The sequence below is a fragment of the Bos mutus genome, chromosome 21 (genome assembly GCF_027580195.1).
Source record: "Bos mutus isolate GX-2022 chromosome 21, NWIPB_WYAK_1.1, whole genome shotgun sequence".
Taxonomy (NCBI): Eukaryota; Metazoa; Chordata; class Mammalia; order Artiodactyla; family Bovidae; genus Bos; species Bos mutus.
This window is the reverse complement of record NC_091637.1, coordinates 22,636,629-22,650,814: the sequence shown is the minus strand read 5'-3', so window position 1 is coordinate 22,650,814 and position 14,186 is coordinate 22,636,629. Positions and strand designations below refer to the sequence as shown.

At 45.7% G+C, this 14,186-nt stretch overlaps 1 long non-coding RNA gene across 1 annotated transcript; it reads right to left on the bottom strand.

Annotated features, from left to right (window-relative positions):
* Positions 1–6: 6 nt before the first annotated feature.
* Positions 7–12,560, bottom strand: LOC138984393 (uncharacterized). Its single transcript, XR_011461652.1, has 4 exons — positions 12,465–12,560; positions 5,904–6,014; positions 5,172–5,250; positions 7–169 (listed from the first exon to the last, which is right to left on the bottom strand). It is a non-coding gene; the product is annotated as an uncharacterized lncRNA (long non-coding RNA).
* Positions 12,561–14,186: the final 1,626 nt, after the last annotated feature.

Genomic DNA, 14,186 nt, shown 5'->3' with positions numbered 1-14,186 from the left:
ACATATATGGAGATCATCTGCACGAGGCTGAAGAGGGAGTACAGGGTTTCCACATATACTAGGTCAGGAAGTATCCCTCTGGTAAACATGGTGTTGTGAAGGTCTGGCAGGTTAGAGTCACCAGTATGGAATGGTCTTCACTTAGGACTCATCAGAGAAAGATCCAGATCTGTAGGTGGATTAAATGAGATGATCAGAAAAGGGTCAGGCCCTATGAGGGCTGAGGCTCGGGATCTGTGGAGTTTGAACCATTGGCTCAGACACTCAGGTAAGAGCACAGCTGCTCCAGAATGACTGTCCCCACCCATCACCTTTGGCCTTGTAAGGAGACTTGTCTCATCTCACAAATGGGTTGGATCTGGCCTCAAACCACCAACATTTTTATGTCTTTTTGCTGCGCATCAATATCTACAGAAATACAGTATACTGTGGTCTTTTTCTACAATCACAAACCTTCAAATTAGAAAAACAATTAAAAAAAATTGTTTGGTAACCAATTCTGAGCTGAACGGGCAGGAGATCATTTATAGTTTTGTATGGACTTCCCTGATGGCTCAGATGGTAAAGCGTCTGCCTACAATGTGGGAGACCCAGGTTTGATCCCTGGGTCGGGAGGATCCTCTGGAGAAGGCAATGGCAACCCACTCCAGTACTCTTGCCTGGAAAATCCCATGGATGGAGGAGCCTGGTAGGCTACGGTCCATGGGGTCACAAAGAGCAGGACATGACTGAGGGACTAAACTTTCTTCCTTCTTTCTTATTTCACTCAGTGTAAATGTTCAAAAGTCCATTTGCTGAAACAGTAATGTGTTTGATCCCAAAGTGCTTTCAGACCCCAGTGGGGTGTCATGTCCTATAGAGAATATGTATCATGTCACCTGTCAAAACTGAAAAATTCTGAATTCTGGAGAATATCTGACCCCGAGGCTTTTCAGAAAGGAACTGTTTATTGTTGTGCTAACCCTGTTCTACAGATGGGAAAACCAGGAGTCAAGTGCCTTCCCTAAGGTTGAAAGTGGAGCAGTGGAAATCCAAGATAAAAATTAAAAAGCCATGGGTTTGAGCACTTTGTTCTACAGCCCAGCAGGTCAACCAGGCCCGTGGGTGGGATCCCAGGACCAAAACTCAGGGCTCTGGGACACAGGAGACATCGTCAGGGCCACGGCCTCCTTTTACAGCAACCTGAAGGCACACGTGTCCTGGCCTCACCTCCCCGCAGCATCACTAGAAGGAGCTGCCGTCTGAGGGGACACAGCCCCACCCAGAGGAGGGCAGCTTCAGGGGTGAACAGGGAGGAGCCACGGGGTGAGAGCAAGCCCGTGGGGACAGGATGACATGGGAGTAGGGACTGTTATGAATCCCCTCCACCCACTTTTGCCTTCACATGTGATGCTTCCTCATGAGGAAGGGAGACCCCAACCCAGCATGACTCCAAGGTGGGGTGACATTGAGGAACCACAGAATAGATTAACATAGTGTTGGGCTCCAGGGCTGCCATCCAGGTGGGAGCCTGGAAAGATCTAGGAGAAGTCCTACCTGAGCAGTCCTACCTGAAACTGCTTAGCAGTTTCCAAGCTGGGAAGAAGGGATTGGAAATGAACATGGATGCTGTGTCTGAGACTGATGTATAGTCTTTCAGGGCATCCAGGGAAGGGGTGGGGATGGACGGATGATCACCCCTTTTAAAGGGCAGGAGTTGAAAGAGGAGGCCCCTGCAGGAACCCTGGAAGGGGGTGACCCTGAGAATGCACCCGGGACTGGGGTGGGGGTGGGGCAGAGTGGAGATGACTGGGGGGATCCTAGGGTCTCTGGGGCCCTGAGGCAGCCCAGTAGATGTCTTTTGACCCAGAAGGGATGCAGGAATGGAGCCAACCTTCCCATGGAGGAGGGGCCGGGACTGGAACTGAGACAGGAGAACAGGGGCCTGAAGGGGTTTCAGGGCTGTGACAGGGACACGTGGCCAGAGTGGCAGGGACCTTCGAGACCACGGAATTGCCCAGGTCACCGCCCTAGACAGTCCCACCAGCCAGGGCTGCAGTCCTGCTCACACAAGGCCTCCTCCAGTGTGCAGTGTGTGGGGGGAATGAGGCCCCTCCCAGCCCGCCCCCTCCACAAGGAAGGCCACCCTCTTTCCAAGGCACTATTTGCTGAGAGGCCCCCAGGGCTGAAGGGCCAGCAGCCTGAGCCCCAGCCAGCTTCCTGCCATCAGGGGCCTTGTTGCCTTTGCTGATAATAAACCCTGGGACAAGCTGAGGCTGGAAAAAGAAACAGAGCAAACCTGAGAACCTCCCTGGACTCACAAAGCTCCTTGAGGCCCAATTGCCAATGGAGCCCTGGAGCCTGCGGGCCTCCTAGTGGGCACTGCCAGGGTAGGGAGGGGGCACTGGGGTGAGGGAGGGAGGGAGTGTCATGCTCTGTGTACCCCAGTTTGATCCCAGTTTAATTACTTGAACTCACCCTAAAATTCCACCTAAGATAAGAGACAACTTGAATGCTTTGAATCCATTGAATGCATTAGAGAGAGCATATGGAGAAGAGGAGGCATGAGAGCCTGGACGTGGTGCTCCGGTCATAGCACAGCCTGGATGTGGCTGAGCCCTGCCTGCCCGGCAGCCAGGCATGTGGACTGGAAGACAGTGAGCTGGGAAGGTCATGGCCAGAATAGAGGAAGGAAAGAGGAGGTGCGAGAAGGGCAGAGAAGGGTGAGATGAGATGGACACTCAGAGTGACAAGGAGTAGAGCCTTCATAGCTGGATGATCATGGCAAGCTACTCAATAGAACCTCCGTTTCCCCTTCTGTTCAATGTCTCTATACCTACTTTGTGTCAATTAAATGAATAAAAGCATGTGACGGGTTCATCAGAGGGCTTGTCACATGGAACCCTAATCCATGCCAGCTACCTCCCCGCCCCCCTCACAGAGGACCCAGAAGGCCCTGGCTCTGGACATCAGCACATGCAGCTTGATGTGCTGCAGATCAGGGACTGCAGACCAGTTTGCACTGCAGGTGGACTCTTGATGTGTTCAGTTTCCATCACAGTTTCCATCAGTGTTTTCATGAAAAAATGATGTAGAATCACTAGCATTACTATTTCTTCCCTGAGTGTTTGGTGGCTGCACATTGTTTTAATTTCACGTGAAAATTCGGATTACAGCTCCTTTTCAAGCCTCAGGAGATACAGTGTCACCTGGTTTGGTTCCCTTGGCAGTGGCGTTGCTGGAGATAAGCAGCTGCTAGCCTCTTTTCTTTATATTGTTTTCCATCCTCATCTCTGTTTAGTATTTTCTATATTTCTCTTATTCTCATATACAATTGACATAAAGCAGGACTATGATAATCTCATCTGTGACTGGTTTCCCATCTTCGGCATGGCTAGGCTTCCTGCCTGCTCACAAGAGTGTCCACCCCTCCATCCAGGGAGCATCCATGTCCTCAACCTCAACCTCAGCCTTCAATACATTTCAAATGCTGTGAAATCATATGTAGACATGTGTGTACATACATGTATACATGTTTGTAGGGCGTTTCTGTATCTTTTTTCCTGTTTTGTAAACATGAGACCTTGTCTTCCCAGAGCATCTTGCTTTTCCACCACCCCAGACAGGTGCTGCTGGTCCTCTCCAGGGACCTAGTCCTTTCCAGCCCCTTTACTTATTTCCTTCCCTCCTGGCTCCTTGGGCATCAGTGGACCCTCCCCTGTGAGTCTCAGACACTGGGGGACACAGGATATGACAGGGAGTCCTGGGATCCCTGTGACCATCAATCTCTGGAGCAGGAGGTCTGGAATCTTTTCTGGAAACTTAAAAAATATGACAAAAATACATTTTCCATTTCTAGAAATTCATCTTGGTCTTGTAGGGCTACTGCAGCCAATTATCACAAGCCAGATGGCTTAAAACAGCAGGAAGTATTCTCTCACAGTTCTGGAGATCGGTGTTTTGAAACAAGGTGTCAGCAGGGCGTCTCTGTCTCTGATGCCCCAGGGGAGGGTCCGTCTTTGCCTCTTTTAGCTTCTCGAGGCCCCTTGGCCTATGGCCGTGTTACCCAACTCAGGCTTGTCTGCTTATCCCTCAAGAAGCCAAATACCGAGTGACGAGTGTTGGGCTTTGTCCAGAACAAGGTGCCACTCATCCTCTGTGAACACAATCATCACCCATGTCTGTGCATCAGCCCGTGTTGGGTGGTGGGTTAAAAAAAATACTAATGAACGTTTCCACCATTTTTTGTAGATCATCTGTGCATAGAGGATTGGTAATTATCCAGTTTAGTAGGTCTGAGGTGGAAAACGGAGTATAAGTCCGATAATAGTCAACTGTTTGTCCTCTTAACACTCAGACCTACTGCAGGGAATTGTCTCAGCGGAAATCTACCCCTTCCTGCCTCTCCACCCAATCCGGGTCTTAAAGGGAGAGACTACTTCAGACTCCCTTTCTTCCTCCTGTTGTGGGGGCACTCAGGCTGTGCCCGCCCCCACACTAGATCTCCTCCTCCTTCCACAGATTGCGGGGGGAGTGGTTGGTGCAGACCCTGTGGTAGCCCCTGCCTGGGGCATCAGGACTGGAACCACAGAGGTCAGGGTGTATTCAGTTCCCTTAGAAGCTGACCCCTTCTCCCTCCCTTCCCTGCAGAATAGTCTGTCAAGGACACAGGCTTTTCATAGTTTAGTTTCTTTTTACCATTAATTTAGTGCCCTTATTGGAAGAACCCTTATTATGGAGTAACAGGAAGACCCCCACATAGAATATCCTCCCACTTACCAGATCATTAACAAATCAATTCTAACTGCAAAATGGTGGAGTAATATAGAGAACCATTCAGGGGCCACGATTCTTCAGAATTGAAAACATACATAGACCAGGCTGTATTATAATTTAAAAATCCCCTTTTTCTTGGTTATAGGGTCATGCCTCTAGGTTTGCCAATCTGCCAAGAGTCGTCCCAGTGGACTTCTAGAAGGGATGGATGTAGACCTCCCACTTCACTTCACTCTCTCACTCAGAGCAGATTTCAAACAAACAAACCAATTCTCACTCAGGGAGAGACTGGTACAGAGTCGTAAACAAGCCATGTCCCACTCAGGTGGGTCCAAAATGACCCCAAAGTTCCAAAGGGCAAAAATTATGTCCAAATGGGTGGGGAGGGGCTCCTGGGGCGCACACCCTGTACTCACTCAGTCAACAGCTCGGCTGCTCCTTCAGAGGCCAGTTGCCTTCTCTCAACAGAAAGCAAAAGCAGGCTGTGAGCAAGGCCTGGGGAGGGACAGGGCAAGTTCCGGAATTTAGTAAGTTCCGTAGCTGTTGCAATTCTTATGTTGTAGTTCTAGCAACATACCTATAGATCCTCCCCAACCTTCCCAGCCTCAGCCCCCTCCTCATCCCAGGGGGAGATGGAGGGGCCCGAGCACCGGGGACCTGACTGCTGCGTGGATACCCAGCATTGTACCCTAGCTCAGGCTCGACTGTTGGTTTCTGAAGAAACCAATACTGAAAGACAAGCGATGGAGAGAAAAAAAGGAGCCTTATGTTAAGGCAGCAGGCCAAAAGGGGAGAAGGTGGATCACTGTGCAAGAGAGCCAGCTCCCACCCCTGCAAGATTCAGTCAGGATTTACACAAGGAGGGGAGCAGGAAAGGGCTGCAGGCTGCTGGCTGGGGGAACCCTGTGCTGCTATTTTTGGAGACGTTTGCATTAACCATGAGGCACCTTGCTGGCTTTTAAACTTGGGTGTGGCCCTTACATTTTCCAGATCAGCAGGTCATTGTTCTAAGGGGTCAGTGGTCTTATATTTCTAGAGAATGAAGAACTAAGACAGAAACTGAGAAAAACAGACACACCAAACAAGCCCATCAAACCCCAGAGCTGTTTAACTATTCAGCAAACGAGGTTAAAAAGCACGAGAATTACCGTGAACCTCTCCTCAGGCCCCAGCTTCACGCCAGTCATGGGCTTCTCCTTCCTCCTGGGGCAGCTGCTCCCCACAGGTGCGCCCTTCCTCTGGTGACCAGCATGGACGCTCTGAAACGGGGAAGGGGATAGATGAGTGTCCATCTGGTGCTTCTGCTTCACTATGACCCTCGCCATCTTCACAGCGGAGTTGTGTGGGTTCCAGTCCTGCCTCCCCTTCTCCTGGAATGGCTTTCTCTCCCCCCACGCCTTTTACTTCCATTCCTTCTAGAAGTCCACGTAGACACATCTTGGTCGATTGGCAAAACTAGAGTATGACTCTGTAACCAAGAAGAAAAACGATTTTTAAATTTTCATACACCCTAACCCGTGTATGTTTTCTAGTCTAAAGAACAGTGTACCCCCTGAATGGGTCTCTAAATTCCTCCACTCTTTTGCAGTTCGAACTGATTTGTTAAAGATCTGGCAAGTGGGAGGAAATGCCATAGGTAGCTTTCCTGTTACTTTATAATAAAGATTCTTTCAACAAAGGCACTACATTGATGGTATTGATCTCGGGTGGCCTTGGCCTGCAGCAGCTTAGAGCGGTGGTTGGGTTCCCAGGCAGAGATTGAGGCCGGGTCCCGGTGGTGAAAGCACAGGTCCTAGCCAGTAGGCCAGTGGTCAGTGACCAGGGCCCTGGCCCTTCAGCTTTGCAGAAAAGAATTTCCACACAGACAGATGTGAAACAGGTCAAGTATTATGAGGAAAAAGAGTACAGTACGTGTGGATAGAAACCCGGGCAAAGTCAGGGAGAGTCACTGAGTCACACCCTCATGGCAGTTTTAATTACTTTTATGGGACATTTCTTCTGGATTTCCTTTGGCCAATCATTTTGGTTTGCCTGGTTCCGAGTCCATGTTTGATATATCTCCGGATCCTCCCATATGTGCATGCATCTCTTACACAGGACGGATTCTTCCGAAGAGGCCTATGGGTAGCCTGGCATTGGTTAGCATCACTGCCTTTTGACTTCCAAGGAGCTTTTCTGCTCATGTGTGGTCAGGGAGATCTCCTGACTTGGAGAATGAGAAATATGCAGGGCCCAGCCTCCTACCTTAATAGTCTTGCTACTCTAGTCTTGGCGCTTTGGTCCATAGGGAATGTATCTCCAATCACTTTACCCTGATGGGGTCCATCTACCTCCTGTCTCAGTATGAAAAGGAAACTAAATTGTGAAAAGCCTGCCCTCTTTACAGAGGAGTCTTCACAGGCAACAGAGGAAGAAAAGGCGGTCAGCTTCTTAGGGAACTGAGTCCATCCTGACTTCTGTGGTTCTGTAGGGCTGCCCTGGGGTCTGTGCCCACTTCCCCCCAGTCTCTGGAAGGAGGAGGGGTTCTAGTGTGAGGGCGGAGCAGAGCGTCAGCACCCCTACAACATGAGGAAGAAAGAAGGTCTGAGTAATCTTTCCCTTTAAGACCCGACGGACACTCAGTTTGGCCAGGCTGTGTCCAGAACAGGTGTGTGTGTGTGTGTGTGTGTTAGTGCTCAGTCGTGTCTGACTCTTTGCAATTCCATGGACTATAGCCTGCAGGCTCCTCTGTACATGGGATTCTTTTTTTTTTTTTCCAAGTATAGTTATTTATTTTTTAATTTTTAAATTTTTTTTAAATTTTATTTTATTTTTAAACTTTACAATATTGTATTGGTTTTGCAAAATATTGAAATGAATCCGCCACAGGTATACACGTGTTCCCCATCCTGAACCCTCCTCCCTCCTCCCTCCCCATACCATCCCTCTGGGTTGTCCCAGTGCACCAGCCCCAAGCATCCAGTATCGTGCATCCAACCTGGACTGGCGACTTGTTTCATATATGATATTATACATGTTTCAATGCCATTCTCCCAAATCATCCCACCCTCTCCCTCTCCCACAGAGTCCAAAAGACTGTTCTATACATCAGTGTCTCTTTTGCTGTCTCGTATACAGGGTTATTGTTACCATCTTTCTAAATTCCATATATATGCGTTAGTATACTGTATTGGTGTTTTTCTTTCTGGCTTACTTCACTCTGTATAATAGGCTCCAGTTTCATCCACCTCATTAGAACTGATGCAAATGTATTCTTTTTAATGGCTGAGTAATACTCCATTGTGTATATGTACCATAGCTTTCTTATCCATTCATTTGCTGATGGACATCTAGGTTGCTTCCATGTCCTGGCTATTATAAACAGTGCTGCTATGAACATTGGGGTACACGTGTCTCTTTCCCTTCTGGTTTCCTCAGTGTGTATGCCCAGCAGTGGGATTGCTGGATCATAAGGCAGTTCTATTTCCAGTTTTTTAAGAAATCTACACTGTTCTCCGTAGTGGCTGTACTAGTTTGCATTCCCACCAACAGTGTAAGAGGGTTCCCTTTTCTCCACACCCTCTCCAGCATTTATTGCTTGTAGATTTTTGGATTGCAGCCATTCTGACTGGCATGAAATGGTACCTCATAGTGGTTTTGATTTGCATTTCTCTGATAATGAGTAATGTTGAGCATCTTTTCATGTGTTTGTTAGCCATCTGTATGTCTTCTTTGGAGAAATGTCTATTTAGTTCTTTGGCCCATTTTTTGATTGGGTCATTTATGTTTCTGGAATTGAGCTGTAGGGGTTGCTTGTATATTTTTGAGATTAGTTGTTTGTCAGTTGCTTCATTTGCTATTATTTTCTCCCATTCTGAAGGCTGTCTTTTCACCTTGCTAATAGTTTCCTTTGTTGTGCAGAAGCTTTTAAGTTTAATTAGGTCCCATTTGTTTATTTTTGCTTTTATTTCCAATATTCTGGGAGGTGGGTCATAGAGGATCCTGCTGTGATGTATGTCGGAGAGTGTTTTGCCTATGTTCTCCTCTAGGAGTTTTATAGTTTCTGGTCTTACATTTAGATCTTTAATCCATTTTGAGTTTATTTTTGTGTATGGTGTTAGAAAGTGCTCTAGTTTCATTCTTTTACAAGTGGTTGACCAGTTTACCCAGCACCACTTGTTAAAGAGATTGTCTTTAATCCATTGTACATTCTTGCCTCCTTTGTCAAAGATAAGGTGTCCATAGGTTCGTGGATTTATCTCTGGGCTTTCTATTTTGTTCCATTGATCTATATTTCTGTCTTTGTGCCAGTACCATACTGTCTTGATGACTGGGGCTTTGTAGTAGAGCCTGAAGTCAGGTAGGTTGATTCCTCCAGTTCCATTCTTCTTTCTCAAGATAGCTTTGGCTATTTGAGGTTTATTGTATTTCCATACAAATTGTGAAATTATTTATTCTAGCTCTGTGAAGAATACCGTTGGTAGCTTGATAGGGATTGCATTGAATCTATAAATTGCTTTGGGTAGTATACTCATTTTCACTATATTGATTCTTCCAATCCATGAACATAGTATATTTCTCCATCTATTAGTGTCCTCTTTGATTTCTTTCATCAGTGTTTTATAGTTTTCTATGTATAGGTCTTTAGTTTCTCTAGGTAGATATATTCCTAAGTATTTTGTTCTTTCTGTTGCAATGGTGAATGGAATTGTTTCCTTAATTTCTCTTTCTGTTTTCTCATTATTAGTGTATAGGAATGCAAGGGATTTCTGTGTGTTGATTTTATATCCTGCAACTTTACTATAATCATTGATTAGTTCTAGTAATGTTCTGGTGGAGTCTTTAGGGTTTTCTATGTAGAGGATCATGTCATCTGCAAACAGTGAGAGTTTTACTACTTCTTTTCCAATTTGGATTCCTTTTATTTCTTTTTCTGCTCTGATTGCTGTGGCCAAAACTTCCAAAACTATGTTGAATAGTAATGGTGAAAGTGGGCACCCTTGTCTTGTTCTTGACTTTAGAGGAAATGCTTTCAATTTTTCACCATTGAGGATAATGTTTGCTGTGGGTTTGTCATATATAGCTTTTATTATGTTGAGGTGGGTTCCTTCTATTCCTGCTTTCTGGAGGGTTTTATCATAAATGGATATTGAATTTTTAAAAAGGCTTTCTCTGCATCTATTGAGATAATCATATGGTTTTTATCTTTCAATTTGTTAATGTGGTGTATAACATTGATTGATTTGCGGATATTGAAGAATCCTTGCATCCCTGGGATAAAGCCCACTTGATCATGGTGTATGATCTTTTTAATGTGTTGTTGGATTCTGATTGCTAGAATTTTGTTAAGGATTTTTGCATCTATGTTCATCAGTGATATTGGCCTGTAGTTTTCTTCTTTTGTGGGATCTTTGTCAGGTTTTGGTATTAGGGTGATGGTGGCCTCATAGAATGAGTTTGGAAGTTTACCTTCCTCTGTAATTTTCTGGAAGAGTTTGAGTAGGATAGGTGTTAGCTCTTCTCTAAATTTTTGGCAGAATTCAGCTGTGAAGCCGTCTGGACCTGGGCTTTTGTTTGCTGGAAGATTTTTGATTACAGTTTCAATTTCCGTGCTTGTGATGGGTCTGTTAAGATTTTCTATTTCTTCCTGGTTCAGTTTTGGAAAGTTGTACTTTTCTAAGAATTTGTCCATTTCTTCCACGTTGTCCATTTTATTGGCATATAATTGCTGATAGTAGTCTCTTATGATCCTTTGTATTTCTGTGTTGTCTGTTGTGATCTCTCCAGTTTCATTTCTAATTTTATTGATTTGATTTTTCTCCCTTTGTTTCTTGATGAGTCTGGCTAATGGTTTGTCAGTTTTATTTATCCTTTCAAAGAACCAGCTTTTGGCTTTGTTGATTTTTGCTATGGTCTCTTTTGTTTCTTTTGCACTTATTTCTGCCCTAATTTTTAAGATTTCTTTCCTTCTACTAACCCTGGGGTTCTTCATTCCTTCCTTTTCTAGTTGCTTTAGGTGTAGAGTTAGGTTATTTATTTGACTTTTTTCTTGTTTCTTGAGGTATGCCTGTATTGCTATGAACTTTCCCCTTAGGACTGCTTTTACAGTGTCCCACAGGTTTGGGGTTGTTGTGTTTTCATTTTCATTCGTTTCTATGCAAATTTTGATTCGTTTTTTGATTTCTTCTGTGATTTGTTGGTTATTCAGCAGCATGTTGTTTAGCCTCCATATGTTGGAATTTTTAGTAGTTTTTCTTCTGTAATTAAGATCTAATCTTACTGCATTGTGGTCAGAGAAGATGCTTGGAATGATTTCAATTTTTTTGAATTTACCAAGGCTAGATTTATGGCCCAGGATGTGATCTATCCTGGAGAAGGTTCCATGTGCACTTGAGAAAAAGGTGAAATTCATTGTTTTGGGATGAAATGTCCTATAGATACCAAGTAGGTCTAACTGGTCTATTCTATTGTTTAAAGTTTGTGTTTCCTTGTTAACTTTCTGTTTAGTTGATCTATCCATAGGTGTGAGTGGGGTATTAAAGTCTCCCACTATTATTGTGTTATTGTTAATTTCCCCTTTCATACTTGTTAACATTTGTCTTACATATTGAGGTGCTCCCGTGTTCAGTGCATATATATTTATAATTGTTATATCTTCTTCTTGGATTGATCCTTTGATCATTATGTAGTGACCATCTTTGTCTCTTTTCACAGCCTTTGTTTTAAAGTCTATTTTATCTGATATGAGTATTGCTACTCCTGCTTTCTTTTGGTCCCTATTTGCATAGAATATCTTTTTCCAGCCCTTCACTTTCAGTCTGTATGTGTCCATGGGATTCTCCAGACAAGGATACTGGAGTGGGCTGCCATGCCCTGCTTCAGGGGATCTTCCTACTCAGGGATCAAACCCACATCTCTTATGTCTCCTGTATTGGCAGGTGGATTCTTTACCACTGAGCCACCTGGGAAGCCCTGAGCTCAGAAGAGTCCTGGCCAATTTGCACTCTCACCTTAAACTAGGTCTCTGGGAGCCCTGCCCACTGACTCCCCACCCACATGTGAACCACAGGATGAGGGTGTGGCCCAGCCTGCAATACAAGCAGTTGGGCCCCACCACAATGCCAATTGCGTTCCTAACTCTTAAAGGGGCCGTGACACATAGGCTGCCTTTTTATAAAGGTGAGCAGTTGTGTGCATTTCAGTGTACTTGTGTGTACATGTGTGTGTGCCCACTGCTCCCCTGCATGGAGACCAGCAACCCTGTACAGTAACTGGTGGCTGTGAAGGCACCACCCATCTCCTCTCCTCAGTCACAGAGCCTCAGAGCCCAGCATCCTAATGTCACCAGAGCCAGGGGCCAGGCACTCAGGGCTGTGGGGGAGGGGAGGGGAAAGACCCCCTCTGCTGCCCCTGGCTCCTGAAACATGTGATCTTCACCCAGTGGAGGAGGGGTGAATGGGGAGGGCTGCCATGAGGTGATCCACATCATGGGAAAAATCTTAAGAAGGACTGAAATAAAATTCATATTTTAAAGCAAGCAAAGAAAAACTTAAAAAGCACAGTATTTTTCTCTGCTTGTTTTGACCTCCTCTCTCCCCTCCACTGTGCACTGTACATCTGCATTATTATTCACCAGCCGTCCCCAAGGGCAGAAATACCTGCTCAACCGTAAAGATGAATTTTTCTAGTGAAAGCCATGCAACTCCTAGAGGGTATTAGTGCTTACTTACCGATGACCTGATTAATGTCATAGCTGTGCTACTGGTATTCTGCCTATTTTACAAGATTCTTGTTTCTTGCATTAACAGATCTGTGATTGAGTCTGTAATGGAAAATAACAATGAATACACTACTTGAAACAATTCATATAATATATAGTCCTGTAAGACCCATGATTGTAATAGTATGACTCTAGATATGGAAAGAAGCAATAGGAGGGACCATTTCTCAGAAACTGACAGGCTAGTGAGACAGGTGATCTACAGGCCTTTGGCTGCTATTCCCAGGGCTAGATAAGTAATAGCATTTGAGTGGTATATCAAAGAAATCCTCACCTGACCTGGAAATGAGCATTCCTAGCATTCTGAGACAAAATGGTCAAAGATGCCTCCCAAACCTTGGTGGAAATTAATACAGAAACAAATGGAGAGGGCTTTCTGGTGGCTCAGAGGGTAAAGAATCTGCCTGCAATGCGGGAGACCTGGATTCGATCCCTGGGTTGGGAAGATCCTCTGGAGGAGGGCGTGGCAACCCACTCCAGTATTCTTGCCTGGAGAATCCCCATGGACAAATCTGCTAGAGGGAGGAGGGGTGCCAGAGACCTCTGGTCCTTCCAAGCCCCCCTCTTCCCGGGGCCCCTGAACTTGCCAGTCTTGGAGACTCAGATGTGGCGATGGCAGCCGGCTCCCTCCCCTCTGTCCACCCTCTCTGCTTGTTTCCTCTTGGCTGCTAGGTCCTGTTTATTGGTCACATGCTTCCTCATTACACAGACCCTCCTTCCCCACAAGCTCTGCTTGGTGGTGAACGTGTTTCTCTTTCATAACATGAGTTTCCTCAGTCACTTTCCATGGGTCCGTCCAACTCTCCAGTGATTTTTGTCAAAAACCCAAATCGCTTCCAGGTGCCCCTACAGTTTGAGGTGTCCCAGACTCACTTATTCCTGCACATTCTTGACTTTCCACTTCTTCAGAGTCCAGCTCAGCAGCCGGAATATACTCTTGCCCTGACTGGGGAGTTCGTGTTTCCTTTAGGGAAAGCAATGTTCCTTCTGCTGGGAGAGAACGAAGGGACTGATCCCAAGCAGTGAAGGAGGAAATGGAAACCCAGAGGGAGAGACAGATCCAGTGTCCACGGTTGTCTCCACAGTTATACCTGGTCCTGATTCTTGTCATGACCTCCTTCAGGGGATCTTTCCGACCCAGGGATCCAACCCAGGTCTCCCACATTCTATGTGGATTCTTTACCTAGTGAGCCACCAAGGAGGTGTTGGACTGTTGGTGCTAAAAAATATTGGCTGTTTTATCTTTGTGAAATACAAGGTACAAATTAATGACAATCCGAGTACAAGATCCTGCACCCACATGACTGGGTTCAAATCCCAGCTCTGCCACTTCCTAATTGTGTGATCTTGGTCTAGTTACCCACTGTGTGTCTGTGATAATGGGGACACTGAGTGCATAGTTCATGGGCTGCTGGGAGGAACAAAACATCCAGAACAGAGGTTAACCTGCAGTGTGTGCTGTGTGTGACACCTCTCTTAACTTTTATGTCAATACCTGCCCTGTTGGCCCATGGCAAATGTTTCTGAAATGAATACAAGTGCTTACAGCTCAGACTGTAGCCTGGACCTACCAACTGGGATGCATTCCATCCCTTCTGCCTTTTGGGGGAATATTTGAGAATCTCTGAGTCATGTTTTGTCCCATTTAATCCTCCTAACAACACTTGACCTT